The following is a 7,817-nucleotide window of genomic DNA, read 5'->3' on the forward strand; positions in this document are numbered from 1 at the left end:
ATAGTCAATGTGAAAGGTGTGAAAATGATTAATGATAATTGTGAAAATGAAAGTTGGATGTGAAAAGTGAGAATTGAGACACCTCACATCTCACTATTTACTCCTTATTTCTCACTTTTCATTTATCAATTCTTACTTATCGCTCACTTATTATTACACTGGAGTCACTTTTTGTGCGGTTTGCTTTTGGTTTATTCAGGCTTTTAAATTTATCAAAACATTGAGTTGTTCCACGAAAAAATCCACATACATCGAAAAAAAAATCAGATGACACGTGAAAAGCTGTGGAAATTAAGGTATACTGAAAAATTATTAAAATCTAGTCGCGTATAAACCGACCCCAGTGTACTCACCTTTCAAATTGAAAAGTGAGAAATCGTAAATAAAACCTGTAAAGTCGGAAATGAGAAGCGAAGTGGGAGTGCAAAGTGCTCTCACTGAATTGAGAGAAAATGAGAAGCGAAATATGTGGAGTAAAACGTGAGTAGTAAGTAGGCGTCCCAATTCTCACTACTCACTTCTTTTTTGGCTCTTCCCACTTTTTATTTCTCATTTCCTACTTCTCACTTCTCAATCCTCATTTCTCGCTTCCAATTTCTAACATCCGAGCGCTAGTTAGTTTTCATGACTGCCACCGAGTTTCCGGGAGTACGACTGAATGCCAATGACCTCCCATAAGTTTCAAAGAGTACCATTGAGCCGCAGCGAGCGCTCATGAGTGCTTGTGAGTGGAAATTAATGTTTAGGCACTCCCGTGAGAACCACATATACCGGTAAATGTCAACGAATGGCAGCAAGTTGCGATGAGTGTCAATTAGTACAAGTGAATTAGGTGAGTACAAGGGATACCAATGAGTTTATGTGAATTCCGATGAGGTTCTCTAAATGACAGTAAGTGGCAAAAGTATCAATGAGGGCTCATACATAAGTGCCAATGAGTATCCATAAACCTTCCTTAGTAGCGTTAAATAACCTTAAGTCCTGTGATTGCCAATGAGTGCTTCAGGGTGCCCACGAGAGCAAGTGAAATCACGTGACTGCTCATGAGTTCTCGTGACTACTTATGAATTGCCAAAACGTCGAGCGTTACTAATGTATAATGATCAGGAATCGCAAAAACGATTTTTATACACTTATACATCTAACGAGCACAATAATAATTCAGTGTATTGGTTTTAACTTTTTTTGTATGGATAGTAACGCTCGACTTGACCCACTCCTCCCCCCCCCCTTCAGTGTTACGTAATTTGTGAAAGGCCCCTTTTCTGCTTATTTTGCCACTTTGACAACTAACTTCTAACTTCTTTGACAACTTTGTTCTAAGGCTAAAAGACAGGTTCAGGTGGACCTCTATTTTGATACTTAGGACAATATCAGGTTCAGGTTCCATACGGGTTTGATCAGTGAAAAACAATCGTGTCCTAATCAGATTCAGGTTCAAGCAAACATAGAGTTACGGATGTTATTCTCGGCAGGTTCAATTTCCCGAACACCCCGTACTATTACCAAAAACAACTTGTTATCCAATGTCTGTATTATCCATTGATTAGACCCATTACCACCCTCTATGACTCACAATTATAACAATTTAACATGAAAGTTATTAAAAGTGATTATTGATAAACAGAAAAACATTAAAAACTGACTTACGAAGAAAAATAATCAGATAGTGCATACTCACAGTTACCATAGGAATATTTAATTATAGCTATTATCAACATGTTCATAATTGCTCGGGTTGCATCACCCCATAGTTTGTGCATAATTTCAGGACAAAATACATTTTCAAGGTTTTGCTGTTTCCATTCACGCAATATTGAGATGGTCATGATATCGGTAATTACCGATTTGTCCATTATGTTGCGTTACTTAACTCGGCACCTTCGGAATGTCATCCGAAAACACAGTTATCCCAAAATTAATGTCATCAAACCGCAAACTATAATCAACGCTCCATTCCATCGCCATCTTTAAGGAAAAATCCATCAAGTGCACGCATCTACTAATTACCAACCAGGCAGCTGCTCTTCCAGCATCTTTTTAGAGTTCAACCTGCAGGCCTCACCGTCCAGATGTGCCGTAATTGTGTATCACGCGTCCACCGGAGAACTCATCACGTAGGATATACCTCTCGTGCAACTATATTCCTCTGCCTGTCATCGCAGACCACGGTCTGCGGCTTGTGTGGACTTGCGGTGGACACCATTAGGGTAGTAACTTGGAGACAAGCGACGAAACTCAAGATGTTGACCTCGATTATGGGCTGACTCCAATAAAGCATTGCCGCAGATGCTTCTACTGGTGGCGCTGGATGGAGACTGATGACAGATTCCATGAAGCAAAATTGAGCGCGGATGAAAAAAGGTAAAAATAATTGAAATGGAAATTATCACAAAGTTAGCCACCCTGAAGCACATGAAGCACAGTGGATTGAACTCGGAATAGATCAAATTGAATTTTATTGAGGAAAGCGCAAATTGAAAGCTCCGATTGACGAAAAGTAGCATGAGCATTCCACTCTGCATTTCGGACCGATCAGATTTGTTTCAAATTTTATTTATATCATCAAAATCTCTAACTATAATACGTTATAATTTGTTAATACTAAAGCCATTAAACTAGGTATTTATATTATTAAAAACAAAGCCTCAAAACTAAATCTTGCTTAACGCACATCCACTGTGCAACGTGAGGCCAGAGGCCTCGAGATGTGTCCGGTTTCGGAGCAGATTAAATTATGCATGATATAAGCGGACTTTATCGACAACGACGACGACTACGACGATGGTTGGCTTCCTGTCAATTTCACCAAGAGTTGGCACCTTTCACTATTTTCCCTCAATTGGACGGCTGGATGGGGCGCGAGAGGGGACAGAGTAAACCCCGCCCGTCTCAGGTGGTTGAAGGGAAAAAGTTGTCATAACCTCCATGCTGTCAAGAGCTTCAGTTCAATGTTTGCTCTGAATCAACATAAGAGCTCTTTAGGTGGTCGAACTGGTGCTCTTTAAATGTTTTTCTTCTTCATCATCTTCTTCTGCTTCTCTTCTTCTGGAAAATGGTCATCATTTCGTAACAGCAGTGACGTTGCTTTTCCTCCGCTCGCAAGCCAAACTGTGTTGAGGAGGTTGTTTTGCCTGTAATGGGTAATTGTGGCGATTCACGGTTATTACCCATTAATTCGTCACTTTTTGGGCCGTTGTCTCGGTTTGGGCCAGCAGTTTTTCGTGACAGGCGTGCAACAAAAGCCCAATGTAAAACTGCCAGTACATTGCCGCTACAACCAGTTACGATTTGTTTTTTTTTTTTGCTCGTTTGGTGACATAAGGAAGAGGAGAAAATTTTCCCACACTCTTAAAATCCTCGAAGTAGTTGCCGTATACACGACTGAAGAGGCCGAAACGATGTCTCTTTTTCTTGATTAACTTATATTGGACGACTCTCCAGGCGACTAGATCTGGGTGACTTGGTAAAAAAGCAAGTGACGAACTTCCAAAACATTGGCGATAGAAATGTGCTTTAGAAACGAATGGTGTCCTCGTGTCGCGACGCAATTAATTAAAAGTTGCATGCACCCGGAAAAAGAGTTGTTGCTTTGACGTTATGATATTTCACCTTTTTAAATAGAACACAGGAAAACAAATTCGATTTATCACTTCATATCATTCTTATCTTTCTCGTAATCAATGATGCAACTGGGCTTCTATTTTAATATTGCTGTTGGTGAAGGCAACTGAGCTCCACCTTTGAGATCCTCAGAAATATATTTTTACAGGAAATCAACAAAGTAATAATTTTGTTTTTAAAGAATCCAGCATTACAAGAGGCTCAACTTTGCCATTATATTTGGCGAACTGGTAGCTTACCTAACTGCCACAAGACCATGTTCTTACGGGAAACAGCAAAGTTTCCGAGTCGTTCTGAAAACGAGGGCGAGATTTATACCGACCAACCAGTAATGGTTCATGGCTATGGTGGGTGAATTGAAAAGGTTAATAAACAAATGAAATTTATTGCCGTCCATCTAGATAGATTGACGAGCAAAAATGTATGCCAACCGAGACGGCAACCAGCTGAGTATCTAACCTACTTGGTGGTGAACCTTTACACATTGAAAAGATCTCCGTGTAGGAAGCTGCGCTGGAGGAAAGTGTCCGCGCCAAAATCAGATTGTACGATGTTATAAAGCAAAGCAGTGCGATAAATCTGTCACTGTAGATTGTGGGTTTTTTCAAGAGCTAGATGAGTGGTTTCTATCATGTAGGAGAACTACAAATGTTAACGTTACGGAAATGGTCTGATGGTCTAATGAGTTTAGGCAGATGATTACTTTGCTACAAAATTAGTAAAACTTTTTATTCGTGTCTAATTGTCACTTCAATACATTTTATTTAGAGTTTTAATGGAAGAGGTGTGGCCATCGCAAATTACGAAATACAGAGATCTGTCCAAATTGCAATCGGTTTTCCACACTCAAAAGTATCGGTTTAGGTGTGCTTCAAAATTTATTGATATCTCACTTACTTATCGGTACTTATGAGAGATCGGATAATTTGATTTCCTGTCACATTTTTTATTCGAAATCAAGATTGAAGCGTCACTATACCTCGTCACTCAAGCAATCCTTATTCTCAGATCCTTATCATTGCTCCCTAGGCATTGCACAATGGTCCCAGAGCCGAATCTAGCAAGACAAAACTATTTGCGCCCAAATTATCAGTTTTAGATATAAGCTGTCTTTGAGAAAAAAAACATCATATTTTATAACGATTTTTTCTCCATTTTGTGAAATTAGGGTGGTACCTAAATTTTAGAAGTTCTAAATATCAACACACCAAAAAAAAATTAATTTTAAATGAGACGTATTTGGAAAAATGATTTAATATTATGAGACGTATTTTAAAAAATGACTTATTTTTACGTTCAAATTGACGCACACAAAATGAAAGTATATCAAGTTTTAATTTTACATCTATTATGTCCTAATTTTGAATCTCGACTAACAAATTCACCTTATGCACACACATTTCAGTTTTCACGCAGTTTATTTCAGTGTATGGTGACGGAAAATTACATGAACCAAACTTGATCTGCTGCATGTGAAAATGTCAACGTAATCGTCGCGAGTGGTTCAAAATTTTGTGGCAAGGTAAAAAAGTGAAAAAATGGCGTTAAAGTGCAAAATTTGTGATGTTGAAATAGAAAATATCGACTTGTTTGTAAAACATGTCCGGTTGCATAAAAATAATAACCGTTTTGAGTGTCCTATTGACGATTGTACCGTGATTTTCAAGTCCTTCGTGTCCTACCAGAGGCACCTCCGCCAGCGCCATGTTGGTCGCAAAAAGGATTTCCAAATGGAATGTCCGGACTTATCTTGCAGTTTTGAATGCAATGATTTCAAAGCATTGACCAAACATGTTATGCTACATATATCGAAAGGACATCCGGTATTTTGTCCGTTGAAATGTCGTACCGGTAAACCGTTTACGACAACGAATAGTTTGAAGATCCACAACATGTATTACCACCGACGAATGTCCATTACGAAGGAAACGCCAAGCCGCAATCGCCTAAGGCGGCGGAAAATAGATGTGCGGAACCTATTGACGATGGTCAGGTTCCAGAAGCATCCATCCAAGAGTCAATGAGGGGGAAGGAGAGTGAAGGAAATATGATGGAAGAGTTGTTTGTGGTTCGGAAAAGCATAGAAAAAGTGTTCGGAGCTTTGTTTCTCAAATTGGTTTCGAAAAACCACGTCACGGAAGTTGTTATTCAGGAAATCGTAGAAGCAATGGAAGAAGCGACAGCCGTTGCAAAGCAACACCTACGATTAAAGTGCGACAAAGTGTCTGAAGAAATCAACCTGTCTAATGAAGCGAAACAAAAGCTCGTGCAGTGGATGTGCTTTGACAATTTGTTCGATAATCTGTTTGGGCCTGGTGGAAAGTTCCGTTCAACTCACATGCGAAAGAAATTTTTCCAGGAAAATTTTTCATACGTTTCACCTTCGCTAGTGGAACTACAGAGAGACAGTGATCACAATAATTGTTTTTATTATTATGTCCCTATTCTAGATTCACTTTCTTCGATGTTGAATGATAGTAAAATCTACAATGCATTCTTTCGTGATAAACTGTCTGTGCCCGGGCACATGACTGATTATGTTGATGGGCTCAAGTATAAAAACAGTCCTTTTTTCGGTAAAAAAACGATAAACTTATTCATTTACCAGGATGCTGCAGAAGTAGTGGTGAATGCCATAGGAAACGCCGCCGGGCGCCACAAATTAGAATGCGTATATATGGTTATAGGGAACCTTGATCCACATTTGCGTTGCCTATCAGAAAACATACAGCTTGTTCTGCTATGTAAATCGAAAGATTTTGCCTATTTTGGTGCAGATAAGGTATTGAGAAGACTTGTAGAAGATTTGAAAACACTGGAAGAGACTGGCATAAAAGTTACCGGTGGGGGATTTGAAGAAAGGATCTTTGGTTCGGTTTTTATAACCATGAACGACAACTTGGGAGCACACCATATTGCAGGTCTAACAGAGAACTTCTCTAGAAGCTCTTACTTTTGTAGATTTTGCTATATTGAGCACCAAGCATTCCAGGAAAACTGCTTCACTACTGCTAGCCAAAGAAACCCCCAATCCAACGCCCATGATGTCGCAATCATAAAAGACACTCCATCAGAAAAACCTTATCGAGGGGTAAAAGCGAGTTGTATTTATAATGAACTCAGCTACTTTCAAATGTTTCACTATGGCGCAGCACCTTGTGTTGCTCATGATTTGTTCGAAGGATGGGCTAATGGAGACATGTTTTGATTTTTCGTAGACTGGTTAAGGAGAAAGTCATTTCAGTTAACTTCTTACAGGCGAGAATTAATTGTATTTTCAAACAACTTAATTTGAAAACAAAAATTGTTTTTGATTTCAATAGGAAGTCCAAAAACATTAAAGCCAAAGCTAGTGAAATATGGCACTTGATACAAATTTTGCCCCTGATATTTATTAACCGAGTAATAGATTACTGTAATCCACTGATTACAATGTTGATGCTGATTAAACAGCTTACTGATATTATAACGTCACCAGTGGTTTGCGAAAATCAAATTCAATTACTTGCATCACTCATCAAAGAATATCTAGAGATAAGGACTCGAGAGTTTGATGTCCCTTTGAAGCCCAAACACCATTTCACTCTTCATTACCCGCATCTTATGCTATGGCTGGGACCTCTGATGACATACTGCACTCTTTTTTGTGAACGGAAACATTGCTTTTTCAAAAGAGCTTTACGAAGCACATTGAATTTCAAGAATATTGTCAAATTCTGCAGTGAACATCTTCAATATTACCAGAGCTGGCTGAATACTAAGAATACCAGATTTGAGCGTGATTTCCTTGTGGAAAAGTTTATATTTGCCGAACTCGTACAAGTTAGTTTTGGGTGATTTTGGATTACTGAACGAACATAATATTTATGCCGAACAAGCTTCATATTATGGATATATCTACAAAAAAGGGGACTACTTGTTTTTTAATCACGACGAATTCGGGGAGCGGTTCTTGGTACTACCAATTCAACTACTGGTTTATGCGAAAGGTGCCGAAATCATTATCTTCGGTGAAAAACAGGCTGTCGAGAACATACACGAACAAGGATTGTTCATACTGGAAGGAGGATCGATCTGTACCGAGGTCAGAAATATAACGGATTTCATTGATCGGTCACCGTTGGTTTCATATCACGAAAATCACAAAGAATATATTTTCAATAAGCACGCAATTCCCCTTATCAACTAAACTA

At 38.9% G+C, this 7,817-nt stretch overlaps 1 protein-coding gene across 1 annotated transcript in view; it reads right to left on the minus strand.

Annotated features, from left to right (window-relative positions):
• Window positions 1–7,817, minus strand: part of LOC134213396 (coiled-coil domain-containing protein 85C-A) — a 224,679-nt gene that overhangs the window by 143,746 nt on the left and 73,116 nt on the right. The window lies entirely within an intron of this gene.

Source organism: Armigeres subalbatus, chromosome 2 (assembly GCF_024139115.2).
Source record: "Armigeres subalbatus isolate Guangzhou_Male chromosome 2, GZ_Asu_2, whole genome shotgun sequence".
NCBI lineage: Eukaryota > Metazoa > Arthropoda > Insecta > Diptera > Culicidae > Armigeres > Armigeres subalbatus.